Genomic DNA, 11236 nt, shown 5'->3' on the forward strand with positions numbered 1-11236 from the left:
TAGTCTCTAGAATACAACATTTTCAGTTTCATTTTGAGAGAAAGTTGCACCTTATCTTTGAGGAAGAGGGGAATGGCATTCATAGATTTTTAAAATTTTTTCTAAAGTAAAGGCCAATATCCCAACCTGAAAGGGAATAATTAGAGACAATGAAAAGAAAATATTGGTGAATAATAATGAAAAGTTTATTTTCTTTCAGATGAATCTGAATTCTGAGATGACTTACTTTCAGAGAAAGAAAACAAAATCACATAAAGCAACTGAAGAAAGCTTTCGTTTCTTCCCTAGGAACCTCCTAAGGGTGAGGGTCTTGGCTTTGATTGGGGAGTCCGAAAGAATCCATCACTCCTATGTGGTGGGTGAAATGGCCTCTTGAAATGGCGGTAACCTGGGTGTTGGGAGCACCTTCATTCAGTAGAAGAATCTGAAGGTATGACTGGAAGTATAGACTTTTTTCTCAATTTAATTATTTATTTTAATTTTTTTAACCTTCTTATTGTCCCCAAGATTTTGGTGAATTTTTGTTAAAATTGACAACCAGGTCTGAGAATTTCTTTGGACAACTGAGAGAGGAGTTTGTGTTCTCATCACTATTGTGATTAAGTAGTGGAGAAGAACGGGAATACTTAAACTAACTTGACAGTAGAACAGAGGACAATCAGAGAAGACACTAAATGACCATTAGGCTGCATAAAACACAAATGCATTTGTTAGAGTTTTTCTAAAATTGGAAATGGCAAAGGCTTGGCATCTTCCGAACGAACATGCTAGGCCTGTATGTGTTATAAGAATAATCCTTAAATCCTGGAGAAGTTGAAAATGAGTTATAGAGGAATATCTGGTTAAACAGACAAATGACAAATGGAGCTAAACAGTTTCTGGTAAAGGCCATTAAGTAAGGAAAGAGTTAGCATATAGTTAGCTACACTTTTTGAAAAATAAATAATCACGTTGAGTTTATAATACCTTTAAAACACCATATAAAAATTGTGCTAAATGTTTTAATTATTTTTAAGAAAGAATTAAAAAAATAAGTTTAATCACAAATGGTATTATTTTTTAGACAGAGCTACATGGAGCACAGTCAGTATGCATTCTATGATTAATTGGTTCAAAGATTCAGTTTGAAGATGATGAGACGAAAGAATACCCCACAGGGCTTAATGCTTTAAGCCACTAAGGCTGTGCTCATAGAAACAAAGCTAAGTGATTAATCAATCTAATAAATTAGATTAATGCAACCAGTCAACCTGTATAACATTAGGGAAAAAATTTTTTTTTCCTCAACGGCAAGTATTTTTGCCTGTAATTGTTCTTAATCATTCACACAATTGAATTAGCTATTTTGCTCTGCTTGCATGAGTGACTTTTCTTGACTTATTTAGTCTGTTTTCTGTGAGTTAAGTATTTCATTTTTGAAAGTTTTCTACCATATGCCCTGTCTTTGTTGGTGATCATCCAAAAGTTGTCCTGGTGATGTGATTTTTCCATAAAATATGTATCATTTCAATTATCTGATGTTTTTTCCGTTTCTTCATTTTATTAGTATAAGTTCAGTGATAGCCAACCATATTGTGACCTTGATTTTCCTTTTTAAATCTTACTTTGTCTCCTCCATAAAATTTTCATTTACTTTGTCTGTACATTTATCTTAATTAGCCTTTAGTTCCTTCAATTAAGTATATCTATATCAATGTTTGCTGTGACCAGGACAAGTGGTGGATAACAGTGCTATTTTAAGTAAGTATGAGTCAGATAACTGCAGCCCCAGGAAAGCTCGTCTTTTTCTCCTCCTTGAAAGCCCAAGGACCAAGAGAAGGACAAGTGAAGTTATTAGAAGAAGAGTTATGCCTTTGTATTAGAGGCAGAGTTTACCACTGCCCTGCGAGTTCATTTGAGTAGCCATCAAGAAAGACATTTGTAATTGTGATGACGTCAAGCACTTATATATTATTAAATGCAAATCAAATATGTACACAAAAAATCTCTTTGAATTTTGCTGAAATACATTACTTATTTTGAGTAGATTAGAAGGTAGACATAACAATTCAATCATGTAGGAATTTAAGAAACAGAAAAACTGCTGCTCTATTTGAGACAATGTATTAGACTGGGGAAAAATAACCCAACATCTAGGAGTATTTGGTTTTCCTATTTCTTCTGTTTTCATAAGAATGGAAAGAGTAATATTAAGAAAGTGTAGAAATTATTATTATTATTATCATTTTTTACTATGGTCAAAAAGCTCATGTGAGATAAATTTCCCCAAAATAAAAAGAATATGTAATTTTAGAGGAAAAACTATTTCTGATGGTAAGACATAAATGTGTTCAGACATGAACATTTATAACATTTCTCTTAATCCATATGATTTTTTGCTGAGATCCTATTTAATTTTTCTCTGCAACCTATATGATTCGTTGATCCACCTCTATTTTATAAGATTCTTGAAGAAACGTTGTTTGCTTTATTACTGTAAATTGTGATTCTATTACTTTATAAATATTTTCCTTCTGACAAAATGAAACTGTAGTTCAATATAGCTAGTTAACTCCTGTTCTTTGTTAGCAGGTAAGTACAAGTAATAGAAGAAAACAAAAGAAAATCAATATATAGGTTTAGCAGAAACATTTTTTTTGAATAGCAAACTAAGGCTACAGATTTTTTTTTAGGAAACCTCATCATCAGATTTTAAAGTTGCAGGAAATATTTAAAAGGATTTCACCCAATCGCTTTATTTTGCCAGTGTAGAAACTGAAGCTCAGAGATCTTAAAAATATTTGCCTCAAGCTATTAGGTAAGGGTATTTCCCAGACTGAGGCTTAGCTGGAAAAGGATGAAGAAGGCAGAGATATAATTTATTGTATCTGAAACATGAACCTCTGGTCCTAGGGCATCTCCAGGTTCTACATGAAGAGTAGAATCAAGGGTCTTTCTTTCCCCTCAGTTACTTGTTACATCTCAGTGTTCAAGCCAAAGCCAAGTGTGTGTGATAAATAAGCCTAAATTCTCATATCTGACTTTTAACCTCTCTGCACTGTGCTTGAGGGCTAGGCAAATGATAGGCTTTTTTTTTCATGTTTTCCCTGCCTTTCACATACCCCTTAGCTTCCTCTTTTCTTTGATCAACACAGCTAACCACTTCATCACTGGAAAACTCTGTGTTAATAGAATAAAAAGGATAGGAAGAAAACAAGGCCATTAAGAAAAAAAACAGGGCCATTGTTCCACTGCAAAATCCTATTTTGAATGCCCAAAGCAAAATATTACTTTACTTCTAACCCTAAATATTCTTGGGGAAACCTAATGAAGCCTCAGAAAGATGGATGCCTTAGGTTGAAGGTCAAAGAAAAATGTGGTAAAGAAAGCACATTAATAACTTTCAAAATAGAATTCTGATCACATTTATTTTGTACAAGAACAAATAATCCAGAAAGAAATCGCTAGGGAGATATCTAGATCTAAGGCAAAATTTCCCGTAGTTCCTAAATTGCAACAATAACACTATAGAATCTCTAAATGCCATCTATCAGAGGTTACAGTTTCCCCTCTGAGGATACATTTGAACACAAATTATATTGCAAGTGGAATTATGCGTATCAGACATAAGAAAAAAAAGATATCCAAATAGAATTGAAACAAAGATTAGGTATCTGGAGAGTCTGAAGGGTGACCTTCTACCTCGTAAGTTGCGCATACCCTTGTGCAGATAGCCGAAACTTACTAAATGAATCAGTCATCCAGGGGAGACTTGAATGATTGTTCCCAGTTCTATCATGCTAGCCTTTTTTAGGACACTTATGGTGGAGATCAATTGCAAGAGAAAGTTCACTTAAAATCTAAAAAAAAATTCAAAGGCTATCAACAATTCAAATAGTCCTTTATTTAGCCCTTCTTTGTCTTTTAGCACCTGCAAGTCATTAAAACCATTTTAAGGCTTTTTAGGTATGCTTTAATTGTTTTCTTATGCTGTGTACTTTTCACTGTAGAAAGTAAAATTTATTTACCTGATTTGTGGACTGACACAATCCAAATGAACTTTTGGAAGAATAAGGAAAAGCTTGATACGTGAGGATCGCTCAACCTGTAGGGGTTTAATCCTCTATTAGTGTTTAGATCTCCTTATCCCCTCAGGATGCCATCTCCCATAATTGTTTTTTGAATAGCTCTAGTGATTTTAACAATCTTGCCTGTTACTTTTGTTTTTCTTGTTTTTATAAGTGTTTCTAATCTTTCATGAAGAGATGCTTTCTGACATTTGCCTTGATTTTTTTCATTTAATTTTCATTTATGCCCTTGTTCCATTATTTCTAGGAGGTGGGAAATAAAAACTTTGGATATAATCAAGGCTATTACAGAGTATATGCAATTCAGTTGAAACCTCTTACCATTTTGTCCTGGGTCCAGGTTTTAGTGTGAAAATATAAAGGAAAGTTAATGTTTATCATGGTTTTATTTATTTATTTGCTGTTTGAAAGTTAACTTTTAATAGCCTAAAAATAGTGGCTATAATTCTAATGCCACCTGGGTGAGAAAACTCATATCCATGTATAAGTTTTCAATATGAAGTGATATTGGAAACTGATAACAAAAATAATTCTTTGACTCTGAATCTTCTCATGTTAGAAATTAAAATAAATTAGACAATTTCACTTTTTAAAATTAGGTAATTACATAGCATCAATCATTGGTTTAATAATGTTTAGTGACCCCGTGATGTGTCTGTTCAGCAGGATTTCAGCTGTAATTTGGTTAGCTTTGGATCAGGAACATTTTATGCTGTAATTTCATTTAAGTATATAAATTTAACAAAAGCAATGTTTTAGTCATTTTTACCTATGTAAACAAAAGATAATATAATACAGATGATCTGGAAACCTCAGGGAAATACATATTCATGAAGGCATCTTATAAAAAGTTCAAAGTATAGGACCAGCTCTTCTTAAATCTTGCTAAGAAGTTTTTCCTCAACTGCCAATAAAAGTGCATCCCTTTATAGATTTAAAAATCTAAGAGGTGTAAAAACTTTGAACCTGGATTTTTAAAATTCATTCAACAAATTTTTATTGAGTACCTACTATGGGCTGGTCTCTGTTTTGGTCATTAGACATGTAGCAAGAAAACAAAAAGCAGGAATCCATCTGGACATGAGAGATGAGAGCTCAGTTCTGGATACCTACATGAAGACCAGGCCATGTCACCTGGGACTGAAAGGTCAAGGAAACAAAAAGAGGAAGTTTCCTGCTCTAGTTCTGGATCTGGCCATAGAATGACTTTTTCTAAATCTATTGGATTTCTTTTTTAAAATTGTTAAAAATATATGTAAATAAACAGAGATACGGAAAAATATACAAAACGAACACACAGCTGAATGCATTATCATTAGACCATTTGGATAAAGAAATAGATTTATATCCAGAACCCTCAAAGATTCTCCATGTGCTTCAGACCATCAGAATAACATCCCTCACCACAAAAGTAACCACTTTCATTTCTTTTATAGGAGTCACTTTTTTTGTATTTCTTTAGAGTTTTATTGCCTAACTATTCTAGTAACTAGAACAGAACACTGCAAATAGCACACGCTTACTAAGTTTAACAAGTTAAGTCATTGATGTTGCATTCTCAAGTGTGCATTGTTAGACACCATGTTTAGTCTTGCTCATGTTTAGTTTTATAATTTTTTTATGTTTTGATGAATTTGGGGTATGTCTCTTAAGTCACGATTTCTCTATAGTTCCTCCTTCCATCTCTTACTTTTCATTGCAATTTATTCATTGAAAAACTAGGCCCATTTAGCCTGTATTGTAATATTCTTCTATCCTCTGTACTTCCCACAATTTGGCAGCTGGAATCGAGGTTTGATTGGACTCAGGCTTCGTCCCTCTGGCAACACTACAAGTTGTGTCGTGTTCTTTTATTAGAAGGTAAATGCTGTTTGGTTGTCTTTTGTGTGATATAAGCAGCTGTGGATGCTATGACTGAATCCATTATTTTGATAGGAGTTGTAAAATGTGCTATTCTATTGTCACTTATTTTTCATTTACTGGCTGAAATAAATCTATAAATAGAGGCCCCTCCCCAGCTATACTTTGGAACTCAATAATATTGGTAAGGGAGGATAAATGTTTTATTCTTTCTTTATATTTTCTATTCCTCACAATAGTAAATTTGTCATCCATCACTTTCTGAAAGTAGCTAGCCGGTTCTTTTTTCTTTCTTGCAACTTTATGAACTCATAGATTTAAACACATTTGTTGGATTTCAATCCATTGCTATTCTTATCCTTATTGGAATTAAAACTGTCCTATATTTGGCCAGTGGAAGACTCACTCCTCTTTAGCTATTGGTGCTAGCTGGCAACTGGGTGATAAGAGTGATTGAATCATGTGTCTTTCTCCACCCACTAAGCTAACCCAGACTTCATCACAGTAGTTGCAGGGTTCTAAAAACCAGTAAGACATGGCAAACTTTATTGTGCAGGTATTTGTTAGGTTTCTGCTTGAATCACGTTTGCTTATATCAATGTTAGCCAGAGCAAGTCGCATAGCCAAGCACAGGCTGTGTGCGAGAAAAATACTTCACAGTGAGATATGGAGACAAGACTTACTGGGCCATTTTTCAATCTACCGTATGATCTAATTTTCTCTCAGTAATACCTCAGTCTTTTTGCCTAGATTCCTAGAGCATTTTGTTTTTAAATTTCAGCTTTTCTTTTAGATACAGAGGTTACATATGTAGGATTGTCTCATGAGTGTATTGAATCCAGGTAGTAAGCATAGTACCCAAGAGATAGTTTGTTAACTCATAACCTCCTTCTTTACTCCCCCATCTAATAGTCCACAGTGTCTATTGCTCCCATGTCTAAAGCATTTTTTGTCTTTTCCTTAAAATCTAATAATTTTACTAGATTATGTATCTGGCCAATATTGTCTGGTATGTACAAAATATGTATTTTCAAATCTTTTTTAGTGTTATTTTTTAACTTCATGAAAGTTTTCTTGAATTATAATTTTCTGCATTTTTTTCTTCTCTCTTGTTTTGATATTTTTTCCTGGTACTCCTATTTTCTGTATTTTAAGTCTTTTTTAAGTCTACCTTCAGTACATGTTGCTTTTTCTTGAATCATTTTAATCTATTTCATGATAATTTTTAAGATTTTGTTGCTTTTCACAGTTTATTTTTCCTCTTAAATGATTTGTTGGATTCATTTGCTCTTACATTCTTTCTAATTTCTTCTTCATTTCTGTATTTTCCCTCTATTTTAAATTCTTTGAATATATGTTACTTTACTTTCGAGTTTTCTAATTTGAGTTATATTGTTTTTATATTTGTGTCTTTTTCATGTCTTTAACTCATTCTGAAAATTAGATTATTTTTCACATTTGTATTGCATGTTCCTTATTTTCTTTGTTCTTAAATATCTTTGCATGAATTTGACTTTAAATTGCTCATTTTTGTTGCTCATTTGTTTTGTGAAAAAGTAATTTTCCTAAGCTTTTACAGAAAGATGTCATTCACAATAACTTGCTAAGATTCCTGCCTCTCAAATTTTTCTCTTCTCTATTTTTATCTGAACCTTCTCTTCCTTCCTTTCTATTATCCCTACTTTGCTTAACTTTAATGATATTTTCAGAGGCCTACTCTGGTGTGTAGGCCTGTATAGGAAGGAAGCCCAGGCTCGTCAGTTTCAAGAGCTCACAGAACCTAGGCTTTTTCAGGTTCCATGCTCTATAGGGAGCCCTTGGCATACGAGCTATTAGTCTTGTATAAACCCCTCCTAGTTTAACCTGCTGCTCTCTTCGGGCTTATGTGCTTTGCAAAGCAGGTTGTTGGCTATTAGGAGATTCTTCAGTTCTTAGATTCTTCACACACCTTTGCTTTCTTCTGCTCTGTCTCACACAGGTGATAACATGATGAATAGCTTGTGGTTGTCAGTGCTTTTTTTGTTCTTTTTTTCTCACTTGTATTTTGTAGTTCATGGAGTATATCTTGTCATTTAGTTAATTGCATATTTTGTATGTGGGTTTTTGAGTTTTGCTATGTGATTACTTGACTGTTTACCAAGGGTTTTGGGAGATTTCTAAACTATGCAGCGCAGCTGCTATGCTCTCCAGATACCCTTACATTCCTAATCTTTTGATTTTCCCTTCTTCATTCCCTCCCCTATTCTAAGCTCAAAGTCATTACAACTGCTATTTTCCTTCTCATAAGTTCATTTTTCAGCCCAGCATCATGAACTATCTTTTTGAGGCCATATTCTATTGTCTAATGTTTTTTAAATAAGGATGAGTATATTGATTACAGGTGATTAATTACAGATTATTTCCTCCCGCTAGCCTAGAACATTAAATACTAAACGTCCAATAAGAGTTACTTTGGATGATTATTGTTGCTGTGTATGTCCCTTTGGCAAGCTTTCCTAAGTGTTATAAAAGGAGATAAAACTTGGTCTGGATAGCAGCATCTCAGAAAATAGTTGACACTATATTTGTCAGATGGAGAAAATAGAAAGTAGGGTATTGCTTTCTCTAACCTAACTCTGAAGTATGCATCATGATTAAAGAACACGTAAGGAAGAAAAACAAATCCCCTCCCAAAGAAACATTCCACAACATGGTCTTAAAATCCCATTCTACTACAACAGGAAAACTAAACATGTAAAACATGACAGGGAAATAGAATAACAAGTTTAGGGTGTAGTGAACTTTGTTCTTTTTCCTTTCATAATGGTGAGTTTGCCACTTTACAAAAAAGATGTAAAGTTTTTGTCTGAATTTTCTTGGGATCAGTGGTAATTATATGTAATAAGAAGCCAGGATTAGGCACAATATCCATAATAGTAATGCAAAGAGAAGTGAATTCATACTAGGTGCCTGACTCTCATGATTGCCATGAACTCACCAACTGAACTTACTGAAATATAAGCAATTTCTAAGAGAATAATCAGCAAGTTTTCTTTAATGCAAGAATGAGATTACCAAAGTCATGTTTATTCATTTATAAGTGACACATTTCTATACTCACCAGGAGAAAGTGGTCCATGCTGAATTCTAATTAAGAATTGCAAGCCTCATGTTTATAGATATTTTCTAATTATAAAAGTTGCTGGGAACCAGTCTTTAATCTAAAACCTGTGGGGCTGCATTGAATTACAATATAACTTTCTGCCCTTATTCCAAAATGACAAGTTTTTATACTATTTTTATAAGGTGATCTAAGTATCTGATCAAACAAAATATGATTTGATGAGCTGATATAAAAATAGTACGCAATACTCTTGTCCTGGAAATAGTCTTAAAATGCCTTTCGTCTGACCAGGTTGCTTTGATATACCTCCATTTCAAGTGTTCCAGATCCAAGCAGTTGACAGTAGTGAGAATCAAAGGCCCAAATAAAGAGAACTAAATCATGATGATTGTTTTTAAGGAGCGAAACCAAGGTGAGTTGTCACATACTTTTGGACTTCATTTGAAACATGCATCAATACACTTTTTTTTTAAAAAAAAACGTCAGTATTCATTTAGCTTAATACAATAATAGCACTTAGGATTGTTCTTGCTAACAGTAGTTTTGTGTGAGTGTGTGTGTGTGTGTATGTTTGTGTGTGTAACAGTATATTGATAAGACAAATGAGGAGTCACAGCGTTATAACAAATGACTATCCCTTTCCCTTATACTCTTTCCCTTGTACTGTTAGTTTTGCCTCCTCAGATAGGTGCATATATATATATCACAATGACATGCGGATCCACTAGCTTGAATCCATGGGAAACGGAATGAAAGTAAGAAAGATCAACTAGAATAGTGTTTATGACTTTTGCTTGGAATAGTTTTAGTACTTCTAGAACTCAGTTTTATTGTTTAAGAAGTTTATGATACATACACATATAAAGGTAGTTTAAAATAATCAGCAAGAGCATTGTTTTTACTGAATTCTTTTCCTAAAATTCCTACAATTAACACTATCACAGACTTAAATATTGCTATGAACGAATGTGTTTCAAATTTAAGACAATACTTCTAATTCATTTTCTGAACAGACCTCACTTAATAAGTGCTTGCAATGCATCCATTGATGCATATCCATCAATGGATGTCTGGTTGATACCTCAAATGAGCATGTTTGGAATCAAAATTGTCTTCCTGAAATCTGCTTTGCTCCTGTATCCTCTCTTTCATTACTATTTTCCCAGCACACTAATTTGTAGACTTGACTGCATTGTCTTTGCTGTTCCCACATCCATCTTTTACTAAACTACCTGAGCGGCATCTCCTACTTTCACTTTCTCATTTCCATGTATACTGCTGGGGTCTTAACGCATCCCCTTCATTTATTGTCAGTGCTCAAAGTGACCATGCAATAGATTTCTGTGTCCTGTATTGTCTTATGATTCATCATTCCACTTGTTAGGTTATTCTTATCTACATGTAGCATCATATCATTTTTAATCTTCTTCAATCTTCTTGAATGTTATTATGTAAGGAAACTAACTCCTTAGGGTAACTTTCAAGGTGTTTAGGCATTTGGCTTCCTTCTGATTTTGAAGGTGAATAATTTTCTGAAAGGTTGGACAGCTAGGGAGTGGAGAAAGGAAACAAATGATACCAGGCACGGAATTTGTTTTTTCCCTAGATTATAATATGGTCTTGTCAATATTGAGTTGAGTATGAGGTAAGAAAGCCCAGCTGCTTGTAATTTTTTTCTATTGAAAGTATAATTGAATGCATTTCTCCTGAAAACTGATGAGAATCCTAATTATCAAAGAACCAGAATACAGCATACAAGTAAGCTTCTTTAATACAAAAAGATCCTAGTTTTCTTCAACAGTCACTACTAGAAGCTAAGTGTCATTCCCCACCACGCCCCAGAGATGAGTGACGTTATAAAAGAGAAATAGAACTATTGGTAAGGTATTCTGTATTCTTTAATTAAGGTAATGAAAGTTATAATAATAATAAACTTAATCTAAATTAATTGTTTGACTCATTCTTGTCGCACTAATCCATAGGTTCTGAGAGGTTGCACCTGTGCTGCTTCAGCTCAGTATACATCCTCTGTACCATACCCTTCAGTCTGTGTCATTTGTCCACGATTGTTTATGTCATTGCGTCCACTTTCAATGTCCTTCTCTCCTCATTTCACTCAAATTTCAAGGTCCTTTAAAATCCTCCTTCTATGATAAAGGCTGCTTTCTGCAGTTTTGATTTTTGTCTTAATTCTTGCACTTAGTTT

General features: G+C 33.7%; 1 long non-coding RNA gene across 1 annotated transcript; it reads left to right on the forward strand.

Moving 5' to 3' along the window:
• Window positions 1-288: 288 nt before the first annotated feature.
• LOC118143875 (uncharacterized) lies at window positions 289-9839 on the forward strand. The gene is made up of 3 exons (XR_004728366.3): window positions 289-430; window positions 5849-5927; window positions 9322-9839. It is a non-coding gene; the product is annotated as an uncharacterized LOC118143875 (long non-coding RNA).
• The last annotated feature ends 1397 nt before the right edge of the window (window positions 9840-11236 follow it).

This window comes from Callithrix jacchus, chromosome 11 (genome assembly GCF_049354715.1).
Source record: "Callithrix jacchus isolate 240 chromosome 11, calJac240_pri, whole genome shotgun sequence".
NCBI classification, from domain to species: Eukaryota; Metazoa; Chordata; class Mammalia; order Primates; family Cebidae; genus Callithrix; species Callithrix jacchus.